We start from the raw sequence: 17,849 nt of genomic DNA on the forward strand, positions 1-17,849 counted from the left end.
GCTCATGTCGAAGCTTGTAGTATATGAAGTAGAATGTCCAATTTGGGCCATAGATGCATTGTAACACTCTTCCTAAAATGTGTCTGTGTGTGTGTGTGTGTCTGCCCCCTTAATCATGAATTAGCTTACACAGCAAAAAGCCCTCAGACTCAACTTGGCTAAATTCGTCTCTTCATTTGAAGCAGGAATTAAGCCACATGCACGCTTTGCCCGTTGCAGTACATAGAAGTTGTTCTCCTCCACCTTCATGTATCCCTGAATATGTGGCCATTGTCTTGATGGCCTTGGGACACAACAGTTCTCTCTAGCCTGGGAACCTCTAGTTTCTGCCTGTTCAGTTTTGTTCCTTACACCTAGCAATGGGATGTGACATTGAGCAATTTACAACAGGAGCATTAAGATATATCTTCAATGTGTATATACTATTTTTATATGCTGATGGTTATTTGGAAGCCAATAGCAGTAATATACTTTGATGGGCAGAAGCTCCTCTGGCACATTCACATGTACATGTAATTACCCAGCTTTCATGCTACCAGTCCCTTCTCAAAGAATAAGGGAATATAGAAGTAGGACAGGAAAAGCTTTGTAGAGCTTTAAAAATAAACAACTCAGGAACATCATTTTATACTGGGACATGCATGGCTAGTAATACCCAGGGCTTTCCAGGCCAGATCAATGGAATTAAAAGGGGAGAAATCATGCTGCTAATATTCAGCAATTTGGTGCTGAATTTTCACAGAGGGATCCTACTGGATTTCAGATGCTACAAAAAAGGGGGATGGGAGCCACATGCAGCTTTCAGTGCACTGATTGTCTGGCCTTTTCAAAAGTGCTTACTTCTGTTGTGAACTACTGGTCAAAAGAAACCTGTCTTAAGAAGAATAGATAGTTTTCATCCTGGAGAAATAAAACTTCCATTTATCAAATATCCCTTTTCTCCCTTTTGGGGGATGTGTCCTTCAGTTGGGATAAATATCCTGTACTCTGTTGATTATATCAAGTCATCCTTGATTATAAGCGAGTCATCCTTTACCCACTTGCAAAACTAGAGAGATTAGTTATATGGTAAAATGACATAACTGCAAAGTTGCAATGTACCAGTGAAGGATATATACTGTACACACGTTTCTGTGGGCTGTAGCATAAGGAGAAAGAAATGTGTGAACCCCTTCCCTGCTAGCTGCAATTCCCCCTGAAAATCGTTAGCCATCATGCAGTTAACCATACAAACAAAAAAGTAAACAAACATTAAATTGCCACCAGTGTTTCATTAATCTGGAAATAAAAACAGCAAATATGTTTGGGGGAGATGCCATAGGCCCATGCTCAACAATGCCCTTGGAATGATTGATTGAATCATTGATGAATCACATTTCTGAAGCTGCCCAACTGACAATGACTCTGGGCAGTGAACTTATCCTTGTTTCTTTGACATTCTGATCATTTCTAGTTGGGCCCCTAATGAAAGTGAGCTGCATGTAAGTCACCTTGAAAGAAACAAGATAGTTATGATCATCCATTGTTTTCAGTGAGATTTATAGCGGAAGCTTATAGCGATTGAATAATGATTTCAGTGTGGTTATTCCAAGGTAAGTGGCTATAGGACTGCAGCGGAAACAAGTCATTTTTTCAGAGTTGTGAGAAATATTCATGACCCTCCACGCTCCATACTTCTGCTTGAAATCCTCCTCTGCTTGAATCTTTTCCTTCTGGGCAATAATTCCTCTGCAACACCTCCATGACATAGCTGTGCACCTTCCAAGACTGTGGTGGAAGATGAAAAGACAAAATCATAGCGGAAAAGCAGGTAAAAATCTTGAAAAGCTTGCCAAAGCCCCTGTAGCCTTTCCAAATTTCCTTTAATGTATAGTTCAGAGAACTGAAGTTTTGCTTGTTTGGTAGAGCAGCACACTTTCACATGAGAAACTGTTGGGTGGGATGTTTCCGTTACAGAATTTCCTTTCGTCTTCGCTGAGAATGGACTGTGAACTGTCCATGGCCACAGAAAGGGGTTGAGGAACAGCATTCTCCTCTGGCCTGGGAGGAGTGGGAGAGGAAGTTATGGTCTGTGTCTGCAAGGAACAGAAAGGAGACAGGCTGTGTCTTGTTTCTCTTATCTTGGGGCGGGGGGAGGGAGTCAGTTCGAGTCAAGATGACATTAATTAGCACCATTGCTTTCGGCAGCTCCACAGGTCTTTCCACAATCATGGCACCCTGTGTTTGTATACAGAGATAATGCCGTTTCTGTGCATGTGCATACAGGACTAATGGCAAGCAATTGGTAGAGTTGACCTGGGAGGAGAAGGAGAAAGAAAAAAGCAAGGATTGGAATGTGTGCAGGCTACCTTTTTTAAAAGTAAAAAAAAGGAACCTTTTTTTTTCACTGTCAGCTGACAGTGTCAATTTCCAACATTGTGGATATGTAAGGGCTAAAACTAGAATTGTTGATATGTAGGTAATTTCTTTGATAATGATATTAGTCATAATACTCCATCCTAACATATCACATCTGATAAACTATTTTGGTCCATCTCTAATAATGTAATAGCTAATATACAGTACTGTAATGTCTAAAGTGGTAAGATGGGACATTTATGATTAACATTTCATAAACTTGTTGGCTCTAAATAAACACTATAAGGTAAGGATAAATTTCCTGCATCTCAGTTTTACAGCAACGCTTTTGATATTATTGTATTTCAGGTTCACTGTTAATAGAAATTGATTGGCATATTTTGCTAAAGTATAACAAAGAAACTTACAAATGCATATTATATGAAATGAGAAAAAGAGTTTGTGCAGGCAGAATGACGAAAAGTGTTGTCTTCAGTTTGTGACATTAACCTATCAGATTGGCTACGGAATGACAAACCATCATCACTCTGCCTATCTGATCACTGATTTGCTGGGATTCATTTGAAATGAAAAGCAACAATAATGGTGAGAGACCAGGAGGCTAAATGCTTAAAAGAACTGGGCATATTTAGCCTAAGGAAGAAAAGGCTAAGGGAAAACATGGTAGTAGTGTTCCAAAACTGAAGGGCTATCACAAGAAGAGGGTGTGGGATTGTTCTCCACAGCACCGGAGGGTAGGACAAGAAATAATCCATGGAAGCTTTACAAAAGGAGATGCAAATTCAGGATAAGGAATTTCCTGACTATGAGAGCTATCAAGCAGGGGAACAGCCTGCCCCATATAGCCCTGTGTACTTCATCACTGGAGGTTTTCAAGCAAAGGATAGGCAAGCATTTCTCTGGGACAGTACATGGATTCCTACCTTGGGCAGCAGATTGAACTAAAGGGCCTTCAAGATCCCTTCCAATCCTATGTGTCTAAAGCTGATATTGGGAAGATTTCTCCTTTCAATCCCAACATTTTCATAGCCCATAATTTAATACAATCCTATTAACCATTCTTTGGATCCTTATAAATCCTTTTTCCAGAAATAAAAATCAGTATAATTTTAAAGCTCTACAAATATGGAAGCCAGGGTTTGTTCGTTTTTTAAAAAAAACCCTCAGGGGATTAATGAATATTAAATTCCAGGATGATTAAATTCCAGGATTATTATTCTTACTGAGAATGAATCAGTTTGATTGCACTTTGATAGATGTGCATAGTAAAAATCTATTGATTCCTCTTCGCTATTATTACTGCATAAAATATCTGTAGATTGTATTGGAATATTAAATAATATATAGCAAATTAAACAGGGAGAAAAATATGAGATGGACAAATCTCTTTTTAACCTGCATTCTATTTTGACATCATTTTGATTTTGTGTGCATTTCTCCTCATATAGCTATTTTATATAATTTTGCTTGACATACACATTTTTTCAGGTAGACTTCCTCATTATATAATGCATTTTTTTATACTGTTCACTAATAGATGCATTTCTGTGTGTTTCTGTCACCAATAAATGCAATATGTTACTCTTAAAAGGAGCAAGCGGTCTTTTTCTGATTTGGGTTAAACAGGAATTAGAAAGGCTTAACAGAAGTTGGAATGTTGATAAATGTAGTAATGTAATAACAAAGCTGCTCAAGGTAGAAGGGATGGACTTGTGAATGATGCAGATGGTTCTGAGCTTCCATCATACAGGAGTCAACTGCTCTGGATCTTTTGTCCTCCTGGCCAATGTCATATATTTTCATTCTGTTCAATCAGAAGAAATTCTCCATGAACACACACTATTGAAATCACTCTAGCTAGGCCTCATCTGTATGCTATGCATAAGAAACTATTGTTTCATACATCCAGAGTAAAAACTTGGGGATGCAAATCTTTTCAGTGGTTGAGGTCTGAGAAAGCCAGACTTTGTTCACAGTCTGCCTTCTGTTACACATATATGTACATACACAATAAATCCTAATGACACTTCCATGCCATCACCATCTGCACTTCACAATCCCTTTAAAGTAATCTGAAACTGATTTTTCTTTGTCTTCACTACTGATGGCTTCAAAGATGGAGTATGATGACAGCAGACTGACTCAATCAGTGCTCTCTTCAGCAGATCAATAGGAGAGCATAAAACCCCTCATTCAACCAGTGCCACAGCCCCTGCTTGGATCTGTAGCGGGTTCCAGAAAAGCAACAATCACCTCTTCCCAATCAGACAAGAAAATAATCTACCATTCTACCACCCATGTTTCTATGATGAGACATCCAAATCACTTGCCATTGGAAGGTGTAATGAAGCCATGTTGGTAATTTTGAAGCCAGATGCTTTTTTAGTATCTCTAGACATGGTTTCATGCTGCTATGCAGGCTGGAGTGTGTGTGTGTGTGGGGGGGGGGGAATAAATCTTAACTAATGTAAAGAGGCTCAAGGAATTCCACCTTAAAATATGGCTGGACTTGCTGTGGGCTGTTTCAATTGTTTGCAGATTCTTGCAATGCTTTTCACAAGTACTCCAGTCCAGACTAAGAGAGCAGAGCTGTTGACAAGAGTTCTGTCTGTTTCTTCTATTCAGTAGTATGCTGGTCAGCTGCAAAACCAGGCTCCTTGGCTTAATTTTGTTTTGTTTTGTTTTGTTTTAGGAGCAACTGACTTGAAATGGAATGACCCACTTCAACCCAGGAGCCAGTGGAGATAGGAGCAAGGACCTATCTTGCAGAAGAGAAGATCAGCTTTACTCTGGTTTCCAGTCAACTGGCCCAGAACTCACATTCCCCCAAAAGCCACAAAGCTCTAAAGTGAGGCAATGTCATCTGATCAGACAGGTCCAGTGCCAATTCTGAATTGGCACAAAGTCCTAATATGGAATTGCTCTAAAAAAAAGGATGAGAAGACAAGCACTTGCATAATTACTACTATAGTAGTCCTTTGAATCTCCACATATGCCTCAAAATTAAAATATCAGTATAATAATATGTCAGTATAATACAACATGAGAAACTGCATACATGAGAGTTTACTGTAAGGATATGTATTTAATTCAGTCAAATTCTGGCTCACCTCAAGCTCATTTTGGAGAGATGTGTGATCTTACCAAGGTCATAGAGGATTTCCTTTTAAAGCACCAGAATCAAAAAGGGGGACCTTCACAAATGTAAATCAGAATTAATTTCCTTCTGTATCTCTTTGCTGCCTTATAATAAGTATCTAGATTTTTGTGGCCCCAAACTGGAAGCCTTACCCAAATGCTGCCCTCTCCCTTTTTGTTCTGACTTAGCTAAGCAGGAATATTTGGAAGACCTTAGACAAAGAAAGAATAATTATTTTGTGTGCATTATCTTATCCTTCTTGATTTCAGTTCTTATCCAAATAAATTCATTTTCCAGTCTTTATATTAGCCCTTCTTTAAATGTTCCCTCTTCTTTTCGAAACCATTCATTTACAGTAAAATCCTGTGTCGATAAATTTTATTTATTGTTGTTCTTCATTGTTAATCCTCTTCTGTTTTGTTTAAACTCAACTGTATACCTTTTCCAAATTCCTCTTTGCCATCCCACCCAATTTCAGTTCAATTTTTAAAGTGTATATGCTTTTTAAATGTTTTGTCTTCTCTCTTCTGTTTCTCATGTGTATAGATTATATGCTTCATTGTTTTGACTCACTCTGTTATCTGTGGCTGTCTGCAAATTTTACTGTTTATACAGTGTGTAATCATAATGTTCTGTTGCATACATGTTAAATTCATAACATTATCTTCACTTAGAGATCAACTGGCTTTGGCATACTTCCTTCTTAAGATCGTGCCCTGCGCTTTCCTCTAGATGTGAAGTTTCAGTAATTCTTGCACTCATTTGTAAGTCTCTGGTGTTCTCAGACAATATCATTACCCATACAATCATAAGGAGAGGATGGTAGGAGCGAGGAACGTAATTCATTGTAAGCTCTGGTGGGAGGAAGGTACTTGGAAGGTATCTCATGGAAGTTAGCTCTAAAACATATGGTGTTTTCATTTGAATTGCCAGCACCAACCATTCAGATTAGGGAATATTTTCCCTTACCCCAAAGCTACAAAAACACTTTTGCATATCATTCCATAGAAAAGAGCCAGAAAATTTAAAATATCAGCCTCTTTTTCTCTCATATATATGTAAATCTTATAGGAACTTAACAGAAACATTCCGGAAACTATTTCTTTAAAACTGTGAAGCAAAATGGCAAGGCTGTACATGCGCACCCATGGGGAGACAATCATGCTCAACTTTCAGAAGGAGCCTCTTAAGCCTTGCCTAAGACCTGTCTGCTGTAACCATTTGAAGAAAGGTTCCCACACATTGCACAGCACCTCTTTGGAATGCTTTACACAGCCCTGCTGCAGACTGATTAATTGATTTCCAGTGGTTGTTGGTGAGAGGGGGCAAGCTTTGGATTTCTGGACCTCGCTTGGGATTTATCCCCAGATTAAAGCAGGCAGGAGCTAAATTGGTCAGATGTGAAGCAGGGCTTACTCCAAATCATCTAATCAGAGTCTCATCTGAATGTTGCATTTGATACACATCCTGAGCTTTTAGCTCCATGTACAACTATCTCTGAATTTATTTGGACATGCATTCCGAAGAACTTTTAGAAACACATGGCATGCATAAGGACTTCAAGTATTAAATTAAACATCACAGTTTGGCCTTATCTGTACCATCTGCTTTTGGGATAGAGAGGTGGAAATAGAATATATCAATACAATTCCTGCACGGCTGCTATTGTTTCTCTGTTCTTTGGAAAATTCCCTTCCAATCAAATGCAATGTATGCTACAGCAAATATTAAATAAGTGCATGTAATTATATATTAAGGACATTGACTGGAAGCGTTCTATCATGTGCGGTCAGTGTTGTGTAAGAAACACATCCTGAGTGCAAGCAACACACTGTTTTCTCTTCCTAGGCTAGTCACTCACTTTCTCTGTTGAGCACTGCTCTTGAACTGTATTATATACTGAAGGCAAGGCAGATGTTATAATCATTGCAAGAGCTTTTTCTTGGTTTGATTATGCTCTTTAAGATGCCAACTAGAGTATTACAATGGATTTCCCCATGATTTATCAGATAACAATGTAGAGAGAATTATTTTTCTGCAGGATGAGCTTGTTTTGATCTCTGATTTCACATCTATCTCTATAAAGGGCTCACAGGAAAGTGCTAGAATTAAAACTCATTTGTGTATGGAGGGGAGTTTTAAATAAATCTTCATTACAAGCTGGTTTTCAAGTTCTGCTTTGATTTTTTTCCTCCTCAGTGTTCCCATTTAGAGCTGCTGATGAATATAAGGACATAAGGGACAAAGAAGTATAAAATAGGCCTTTAGATTTAAGGCAAAGACCAGTCTGCCACACTTTTAAACCAAACATGGCTTGTTCTAGGATTATGCTGAGGCCCCTGTGATCCCAGGAGAAGATTCAGCTGCTGTAAGGAATGACAGGTGCTATGTAAGTGTCCCTTCATATTCTAAAGCACTTTTTTGCCTTCGCAGCCAAAGCATTGCACAGCCCTAGCATGAAAATGTTGAATTAAATGAATATTTAACACTACTGATATAATGTGCTGATTATGATTTCCCTCAAAGATCATTCACAGGTCCTGAAAGAGGAAAGAAAGCTTGACAGCTTCACAGTTCCCACTTCACAGCAACCATTCAGGGTTTGTTTGTCTGGGCATATGACTAGACAAATCCACATCACCCTACTGATTCCACTTTAAAAAACAGGGTAGATTAATCTGGACTGTTCCGACTCTTTGCAGTCCCTTGCAAATGTTTCTATATTCACAGGATCCTAAGCAAAGGGAGCTGGGATAAAATTGGCAAGAGTTCTGTCAGTTTCTCTTCCGCAGGGGATCAGCCACCTGTGAAGTGCTTGGCCACTGCTTGGTTTTGCTTTGTTTTGTTTTCTTCAACAACGGCTCCCTAAAATGAGTGAGAGAGCAGTTGCCAGCAATTTATCTTCCTTCCCTTTTGTGCTGGTTAAAGTGATTTTTTTTAAATTCTTTCAGACATGTCTCCCTCTTGCTGTCCCACCCAGAGCATCCTGTTCCTAATGCTTGTCTGTAAGCACTGTTTAGAACAGTGTTTCTCAATCTCAGCAATTTTAAGATGGATGGACTTCAACTCCCAGAATTCCCCAGCCAGTTGGTTTAGAACATATCTCCTTTCTTCTTTGCTCCAGCCATTGCAACAACTTGCAATATAGTTACAACACCTGGAACAGCAACTGGCTGCAAAAGAACCAGGACATCTTTCACTACTACAGTTGTGTTGCTTCTTAAATAGCTATCCTTTTATAGCAATTACACAGGGTTTTGTTTTGTTTTGTTGCAAAAGGTTTGATAAGTATAGTTAGTTATGTTCTGAAGACATGGAGGGGATAGGAATTCATGTTCTTTCTTTTTTGCATGCTGTGAAGGTGCTGAAGGGATTTTTGTTGCTCCAGAACTTCAGGAGCTTGTGATGGGGTATTGAAGAAGAAAATTTGTTTTACCTTCCTATTGGTCAGAATGCAGAAGATTACACAGGTAGATGAATAGGGTTTAGAGGGTTCAAGGAAATAGAAGTAGTACTGTGTGGAAGGCTCTTTCTGAAATGTGTGCTGTTCATATGTACATGTGTGTGCACACCCAACAGAGTCAGCTTTGGCAGATCACACTCCTATATACTCCCAAATCCAGTTTATTTAACATTCCTACCTATAGTTCCTTTCTCTTCTGTAGGATACATTTATTTCATTTGCTACCAGCAAGGAAGGAAACTATGATAAAATGGCAACTGTTCCACTTGAGTAATATAAATCAGATGTCATCTAGGCCCTATGTTCATTGTACCCTTTCAATGGAATGGTCCATTATGTGCAAAAACAAGAAATTGCAGAAACTGAACAAGCTGCTTGTCTAACATGGGTAATACTGTTCTTCCATTTCATAAAATTGACACGCTGTTCTGTTAGATTGTGTATTAAATAACCATGAGTATTAAATAACCATTCAAGCATTATTTCGTTGAAGGTTGTATTAAGTGGAAAACTTTTTATGAAATGAATATACATATGGCCCACCTACTGAGCAAAAAACATTATTTTGCTAAATTGCTTCATAGGAAATGGAGAATTTAGCCTTGTAAGCAGCAATTTCATGTAAAGACTATATGACACATGCATATAAGCAAGTAAGCAAATATTCATTTTTATATTTCAGCAGTTGCTATTTTATTTTTCATATGTACTTAATTTGTTCTGATTTTTTTTGTCTGTTTTTAGAAAGCATGTGGCAGTAGTGAGCCTGATAAATTTTTATGGCTCTTTTGGTGCAGGTTTTATTTTGCTACATTATTTAGTCTGTTAGCTTTGATGTCTCCCACAACTCTTACAAGTTTAAAACCACACAAGGATTATTTTATTCATAGATTGCATAGCCAAAATTGTTTTTCAAACCCCTAGAGTCAGCTAATTCCTCACCTTATATAAACCCTTCTTTAAAAGATAGATAAGCCATTTATATTTTAAATACTCAAATGAAGCAATTTTTTCAAAGCCTCAGTTTCTCTCTCTCTCTCTCTCTCTCTCTTGTCTCCTTTTGGTTGAAGGTTGGGTACTTTCATGAATTAATTTATCTCCAAGACTAATCTAGCTATCCTTTCATAAACTGATATCTTAAACTAATTCTTATAAAAATGTTAACAGGTAGCCACTATTAGCACAGTCACCGAATTAGGATTTAAACAGAAAGTATAAAATATCCCCTGGAAACTACTTTGGTTATTGTAATATTTTTAAATATTGAAATTCTTAATATTCTGAAAACCATCTCATAGTCTTTACACTATATTTTACTCTCTTCCCAAAGTCATAAATGTCCATGAATATTGATAATGTGCTCCCCACGTATCCTAAATAGTTGAGCTGAATGAGATATCAAGGAATTATTGAAGGTCTAGTCCTCAGGTGTCAAAATATATTTTCTACCCCTGCTCTAACACATATTTTATTTTATGTTAGTATTTTTTATTATTTTTTTCTTCAGAGACTTTCAGTACAGTTTATAAGGTCAAAACAAAAATAAAATGCAAAATAATTTAATATCAGCCCTAGATATCTTCTAAAAGCCATTTAAATTAAAAAAGAAGCAAATTACATTAAATTCAAATTCATTTCAAACACCGAGCACAACACGTGCCATGGGGTTAAAAGCCAGAGAGAATAACAATGTCTTTAAAATCCCATTCGGAGCAGATGCAGATTGAGACAACTTTTTGTATCTTAACAGGATATTCTGCAGGACAGGAGCCATCACTGAGAAATATTATCTTTATTCCCCTCAAGCATGCTAGTCTTTGTGGCAGCCAGAAGAAGGACAAAGTAATGTGACCTCATTGCCCCATATGAGTCATTCTGATCGAAATATTTGCAGGAGTAATATAATCTATTGTCATGTATATCCCCAAGATCCTCCTTCCAAAGTGCATTACTTAAACGTTAAATGTGCACAGGAGGGTTGATCTAGCTTGGACCCACCAGCATGGTTTCCAATATTGGTGCACCTGCCCACTCCGCTATCTCTAATGTTCATATGCTGAAAAGGACATATAAAAGGCTTATGAACATATAAGCATTTGTTTCACATGTCCCATAGTGCTTGAGCACCAGGGCTATCCACATAATTATTCATGCCTAAATATTCCATGTGGGAATCTTTGCTCAGTCTAGTGATGAATACAAACAGGGCTGGCTATGGTTGAGTAGGCACTGGCCTAGGATGCCAACACTTATAAGGTGCCAGTGCCACCCCAACTTCTGAATCATTCAAAAAAATTGCAGACCTTCACATCAGTGGAGGTGGCACTATCAGTCAATGTGGCCTAGGGGTGCCATATATCCTTGAGCAGGCACTAGATAAAAGGATCTTTGGAGTTGTAAACAAAAATGATTACTAAGAACCCAGGTCCATGCTCAGCCACAGGAGACAAGGTAAATGACAAGATATGCATGATGACATCATCCTGCTAATTCTGTGCCTTACAGAGTCATGACAGATGCTGGGACACCACTATGTAATGGCAGCATGGGTGTGATGACACCACTGCACAGGTGTCATCATCTGGACCTCATCACAGGTTACTATGGATGCCACTGCCATTGAGATAACGCATGCCAGCTGTCTTGGCTGAGCTTGTGCCACAGCTTGTAGTGTCCTGGCATTATTGCTTTCATCACAATGATTAAAGTAACTGACAATAGTGTGATTGTTTTTTTAATGTGAATAATGGATCTGTAGGAGTCTTATGAGCCTTTGCCCAGGACCCATTGATATAGATGAACTACTTTTACTCAATGTCTCTGCTCCCCTCCCTCTCTACACACAATTTTCATTATCATATTTCATGCATGTTTGCTCTGTTCAATCCCATACAACAGAGAGAAACAATATTTTGATCCAGAATAAGAAAGGAAAGCTAAAACATCACAAAGGACACCGCAAACCCCCAACAAATTATGCCAAATAAAGTAAAAGAGCTACAGATATTTAAAGAGAAAAGGTGAAGGTTAAGAAGTGCCTCAAAGTGTCATACTTTGGTTGCCATTTGAATCATCAGAGCTGAAAATCTGGCTGTTGGCTGATAGTATTTTCTTTTTTCTACCCCTTTTTCATTTCAAATCAGAATTTGGCATCAGTGAAAAGTGAAAAGACATTTTCATGCATGGAATGGTGTGTGACTAATTGTTCCTAAAATGTATCATTTCACACCGGTAGTTTCCTCTTGGGAATCTACAACCACGAAAGGATAAAAAGGTAAGTATATAATCTAGGAGACTGAATGAGTTAATGTAAGTCACGATGAATCAGTCCTTCAATCATGCCCATGTTTTCAAGATCAAAAAAAAATCCAAACATAAATGCTACAACTGCTTCCTTAGATGTTTTCGAAGCTCATTAAAACAAAGTATCTCCAGATACATGATAGGGACAGGCTTCTCTGCACAATGTCTTATGCAGCTGCAGGAAAATCCCTCTTTGAATCCTGAAGTCTGATATGGATTCATGTATGTCTCTACTTAAAAATGACTCTGAGTTTTAAATGATCAATACCAGTTAACAACAGCTATAAAGAAAGAGAATTTACTGTCCTCAGGGCAATGAAGACAGAAGGATATTCTGATGTATAGTGCAAGTGATTTCGACACACATTCATTTCCTTAAAAATATGTGCCTCAGATTGAAGTGAATCTGTGTCTAAAACCACTGATACCACACTTAGAATATTGATCTTCTTCCAAAGTCTATGTGGGGAAAAAAAGAGAAACAGAAGATTTCACTGGGAAACTGTCCAAACGCAAGTCAGTTTGGAATCTGTAATATGGAGCCAAGATATAACAAAGGAGGCAGTCCACATCAGCTGCTTTACTTTTTCATGTTTTATTTGTCTTCATCCATTTGAAGAATTACTTAAAATGGCACTCGCTCCTTTAGAGCAGGGATCAGACATGACTCAGTGCTTGCACAGGGGAACCTTTCACCTTTCACAGAGGTATATATTATTCATGGTAAGATCTCTGATTTTACCAAATATGCACAGGCTCTGTAAATAATTGTATTTACAGAGAGAAAATCAGGTAGGTGTAACTAAAAGAGCTTTCAGCCATGACTGATGCAAATGCAGAAATGCCAATCAGGGATCCTTATATTCAGTGTGAACACAGAACTCACATATTTGAATCAGACTTGAGCAGAATTTTAAATATGAGGGTTTGGAATCTTGTATGAATGATAGAGTTAAAATGCTCTAACAAGCATTTCTTTAATAGTGGGAATGAATCCAACAGAAATTCTTAGCACTGTCATGACAACAGTTCTCAGAGTTGGATATTAGAAACCATGATGATTACACTGCTATAAAACCAGTATCAATTTACAATGTATTTATATCAATGTACCATATAACTTGAACTAGGAGACACTGCAAAATGGCTGAAGAGACTACATTAGTCTTTAGCCCCTTTCCTTTAGTCTACCAATATATCCTCTGACTTGCTGAAACTATATATACTGTATATAGCATATGATGAGTACATGACAAGAGAAAGGCAAATATATACATGCAGTCCACACAATCATATACAAAACTTCTGCAGGGATACAGCAGTAGCCTCATAACTGGATGTCCAGTTCAGCTATCCAGGTGATCGCTTCTGGTGTTGCTTCGTGCAGATCTTCTAAGGAGCCAGGGAACACACATCGTGGGCAGTCTTGCACAATATGTTTAATAGTCTGCATATCGGCTCCACAGTTGCAACAAGGAGAATCTTTCCAGCCCCACTGATACAGAGCAGAGGCACTCCTTCCAGTATCACATCTGATTCTATTCAATTTCGTCCAGACAGAGCAAGGCAGGTTAAAGCCAGGAGGTTTGGAAGAGGGATCACTAATGACCAAGCTGCGATGTGACAACTTGGACCATTCCTTTCTCCAGGCACTCTTAGGATTGAACTGGATAGATGCTAGATGTATGACTGTTTTCCAAGCTGGCCTACAAGATATCAATCTTGTGAATAAGAGGGGCCTTGTTGTTCAACATCCTTGACCATAGCGGGGCGAGGTTATGCTGAAACTCACAGTTCTTTTTAAAGCTGATTTTGTTTGTGAAACAGCACCCTACCAAGAGCTTGTGTGAAACCTCAAAAGGTAGTTTACTTCAATCAAACCTTCAGTGATGCACTATTTCCATGCAGGTCTATAAAGCAAAGCCATGCCCCTCTTTTAAGCATGACACTGAATCAACTCCTTTGCAGGCATTCTTTTTGCTAAAAACATGTCCACATTGCCCCACTCATCTGGCTGAAGTAGCCAAGCACTTCCCGTTTCAAGGTACTTTCTTCAAATGAATATGTCATCAGTGTATGGAGAATCTCCCTGAGATGTTAGAATCCTAATGACTAAGGATTCTAACATCTCATGGAACATCTCCATGGAAAGAGAAAGCTGCAGAGGAGAGTCCACATCAAGGCAGAGGAGATGGAAGGAGATGTGTGAATAAAGGTGACTATATTTTCATTGAACTTTCCATTGCCATTTTTAATTCAAAAACTAGAGGAATAAACATTCTGAAATTCCATATTTGGAAGTGTTAAGCTCAACTGTATTAAGTACAACTGTACCTATAAACAGTCCCTACTGTATGATAAAATGTTTGAGTTACTTGCACACATATAAATTCTGTTTTAAGAATCTTCTTTTTGATTTCTAGGCCAGCCTTATTTTCAACAGGTGATTTAATACTGTTTAAAACCTCAAGGGATAAGATATAGAACTTCTTGTGCCAGTTTAAGAGGTAATACATCCTCCAAAACACTTCCAATATTTATTTTTCTAGAGTTTCTTTTCCTCTTGTTACAAATAGCAAGGATCAAGCTTTTAGACTGGTGCCAGTTAATAGCTGAGAAAATGTTATTTTGGGAGCAGAAATGATGCAGTTTGGAAGTGCCCAAAGAATGAAGATAATAAGAAACCAAAGGCTGAATGCTTCGGGTTTCTTTGATAAGGTTATTATTTCACTTTAGGAGCTTAAGTAATAGTACTTCTTTGAAAGATCCTTTGCATTCTGCTTGAAGAAACCAAAGGCTGCATTTCAAGAAACTGGTTAGAGCACAATGTATTTTATGAGTTCAACTGATGTATTCAAAAGCAAGCACCTGAGAATTCTATGGAGCCTATTGCCAGTCATCTTATAAAACAAGTTGAGCTGACAGTGCCAGAAGAAATCCATGAAAATGAATCCTTCTTTCATTTGTGTAAAAAAAAAAATTCTTAGAAAAACAGGCATCTTACCACACTAAATGTACAATTCCTTATATTTTGAAACAGAAAAAATAACAGTGAAAATTATTTTATATACAGTGGCTCCAAGCAGCTGCTGGCCTGCTGGGGCTCTCCTTGGATGTATGACTAGAGGAACATCATGCTACGCTAGTTATCACCTCACTTGCTTTGAAAGAGAGAATGGTTAGGAATGTTGCTATCTTGAAATACCAGTTTTGGTCATTAAGCAAGGCTACTGGATTTTTAAAAAACAGGCTGCAGATCTGCAGGAGCAACCTGTGTCACTTGCTAAAGGTGACACCTAATTCTAGCTAGGAATTTTCAGCTCACCATCACTTTCTGTCCATTCCCAAAATAATTTATGTCTTTGTAATTGTTTTACAGACATCTGTTAGAATGAGTGGGGCTGAGCTGAAGGTAAGTGGCAAGGATTGGGGTGATCAGATTCAATTCAATCTCAGCAAAAAAGTTCACTAGATGCCACAGGCCACTTTGGGCCAAATACTCCATTCTTAGTCCAACCAATCTCACAGGGTAGTTCTTGGGAAGGAAATTGGATGGGGGATATGCCACGCTTTGCTCCAGATCTAATGAATACAAACATAGAGACAGAGGCAGAAAGAATCCTGCAGCAGTATTTTTAGAGGAGTTTACTCCCCCCCAAAATCATATTCCTTGAGGTAAGGATGCCCTGGAAGTGGTATGATTACTTGTAGAGCCATTGGCACCTATATTAGTCACAGTATTAATGGAATTCATAATTTGTTATTGTAATGAATTATTGTCTATTATTTTTATAATGTAGTAGTAGTAATCTGTAAACTGCCTAGAGTCCTCCAGACTGAGGCAGGGATAGATAAATAAATACACATACACACTCACCCAAAATTATGCATTCCATGATAAAATGGCAATATAATATGAAGTAGGTAACTTTGTGTTACTTCATATATGCTGCAAATTTTTATGGGGGGGGGGGAGAAGAAATCAATGTGGTATGTGTGTGAACATCATAGAAGGAGTAACTGAGCATGTCTTCAAGGTTCCCCAGTCTGTAGGATTCAGCATAAGAGGAAATGCTTGCTTTCATAAAGAGAAATTTCTCCTCACTTTCAAAGTTCAGTAGCATAAAATGCATCATCATTCCAGCCACCATTTACCCCAGGACACACTCTTTAAGATCAAAGAGCTCTCTTTTTCACTTTCTACTGAATCTCCTTATAAAATTCAGTTGCCAAAATACTTACCTCCACAATTACTTCCATCAAATGCCTGGAAGTGATTCAAATTACTCTGCATACCTGTGCAATGAGACCTGCATTCATCAGTCCGTTGGAACATATGAAAACTATGACAAAGCTAGAAGAAACACATCTAACATTTCTTCAGGCAGCCAGGTGGATCGGGGGAGAGGAGAACCTGGCTGTCTCATTGGTTAAGAGAAGCTGCCAGTTCTTCAGGCCAAACTAGTTATGACATATGCAATTAAAACACACACACACATACACAACAGGTTTCACAGGAAGTGAGAATGGAAAGCTTAACTCTTTCCTTTTCTACTGTGGTCTTGATTAAAACTATTCCTTACCAGGAAAATTACACTTTCAAGGAAGCGGGTTTCATCAAAACAATAGTAGGAAAGAAAAATGTTTAAACTTCATGTGCTTGCTATGATCCTAATAATTTAGTCTGTCAGTTTTTTATTTACCTTTACAGGGGCTCTTTCAATATCTTAAATATATGGCATTATATGAAAATAGGCTAGGTATGTTTCAAAAAAGATTTGGAACAGGAATTTTGGAATGCATGGGGCCAGCTCTTTAAAGCAGCGGATAATGTGGGATTTTTAAGGCTTCTGCACAAGCCTGAAAAAAGATTGGCTGTTTTAATGTTGCATTAAAGTTCCATAGTTTTAATGAGTCTGTTCATTAAAGCAGCTGCATTGTTTTTCAGATTCATGAGGAAGTATGAAAGTAAAGTGTAGCTTCTTTGAAGAGCTACAGTTCACACCCCCATGCATTCTGAAACATACCTTCTAAATCTCTTTCAAAGCATGCACATCACCAATGTCTAATGTGACCCTCAAAAACACAGTACAAAGAAGGAACAGATAGGGAAGAAAGAAGAAAAAAGGACGTTCAGGCCTCCATTTCATAAAAGGTTCAAAGTTCTTCTAAAGAACATTTTATTAGAACATTTTATTAGAATATTGAAAGCAGTTGACTCTTGCAGACTATTGCCTGCAAAGTATTTGCTTCTAGGATGTGCATTGAATTAATATATTCAGTACTTATTTCTGGGAATTTGGCCAACTACATCCTAAGAGTCTAATATGCCCATATAATTCAACCTGGTGCGTTAAAAATAAATAAAGGCCTTAGAGAATCTTAGTAGAGTAGAACTACCAGGGCTACAAAAAGTGAATTCATCTGGATTTTTGCATGCCACATCTGGTAGCCTAACTATAGTGTTTCACTGAGCAGTCTAAATCCAATGAATGAAGAGGTCTTCCGGGATTTAATTTCATTGGATGACCTCCGGTTCTAGTATTTTGGGAAGGGGAAAATAGCTTCTCCTTATCCTTGTTTATG

This window comes from Candoia aspera, chromosome 1, assembly GCF_035149785.1.
Source record: "Candoia aspera isolate rCanAsp1 chromosome 1, rCanAsp1.hap2, whole genome shotgun sequence".
Classification (NCBI taxonomy): Eukaryota; Metazoa; Chordata; class Lepidosauria; order Squamata; family Boidae; genus Candoia; species Candoia aspera.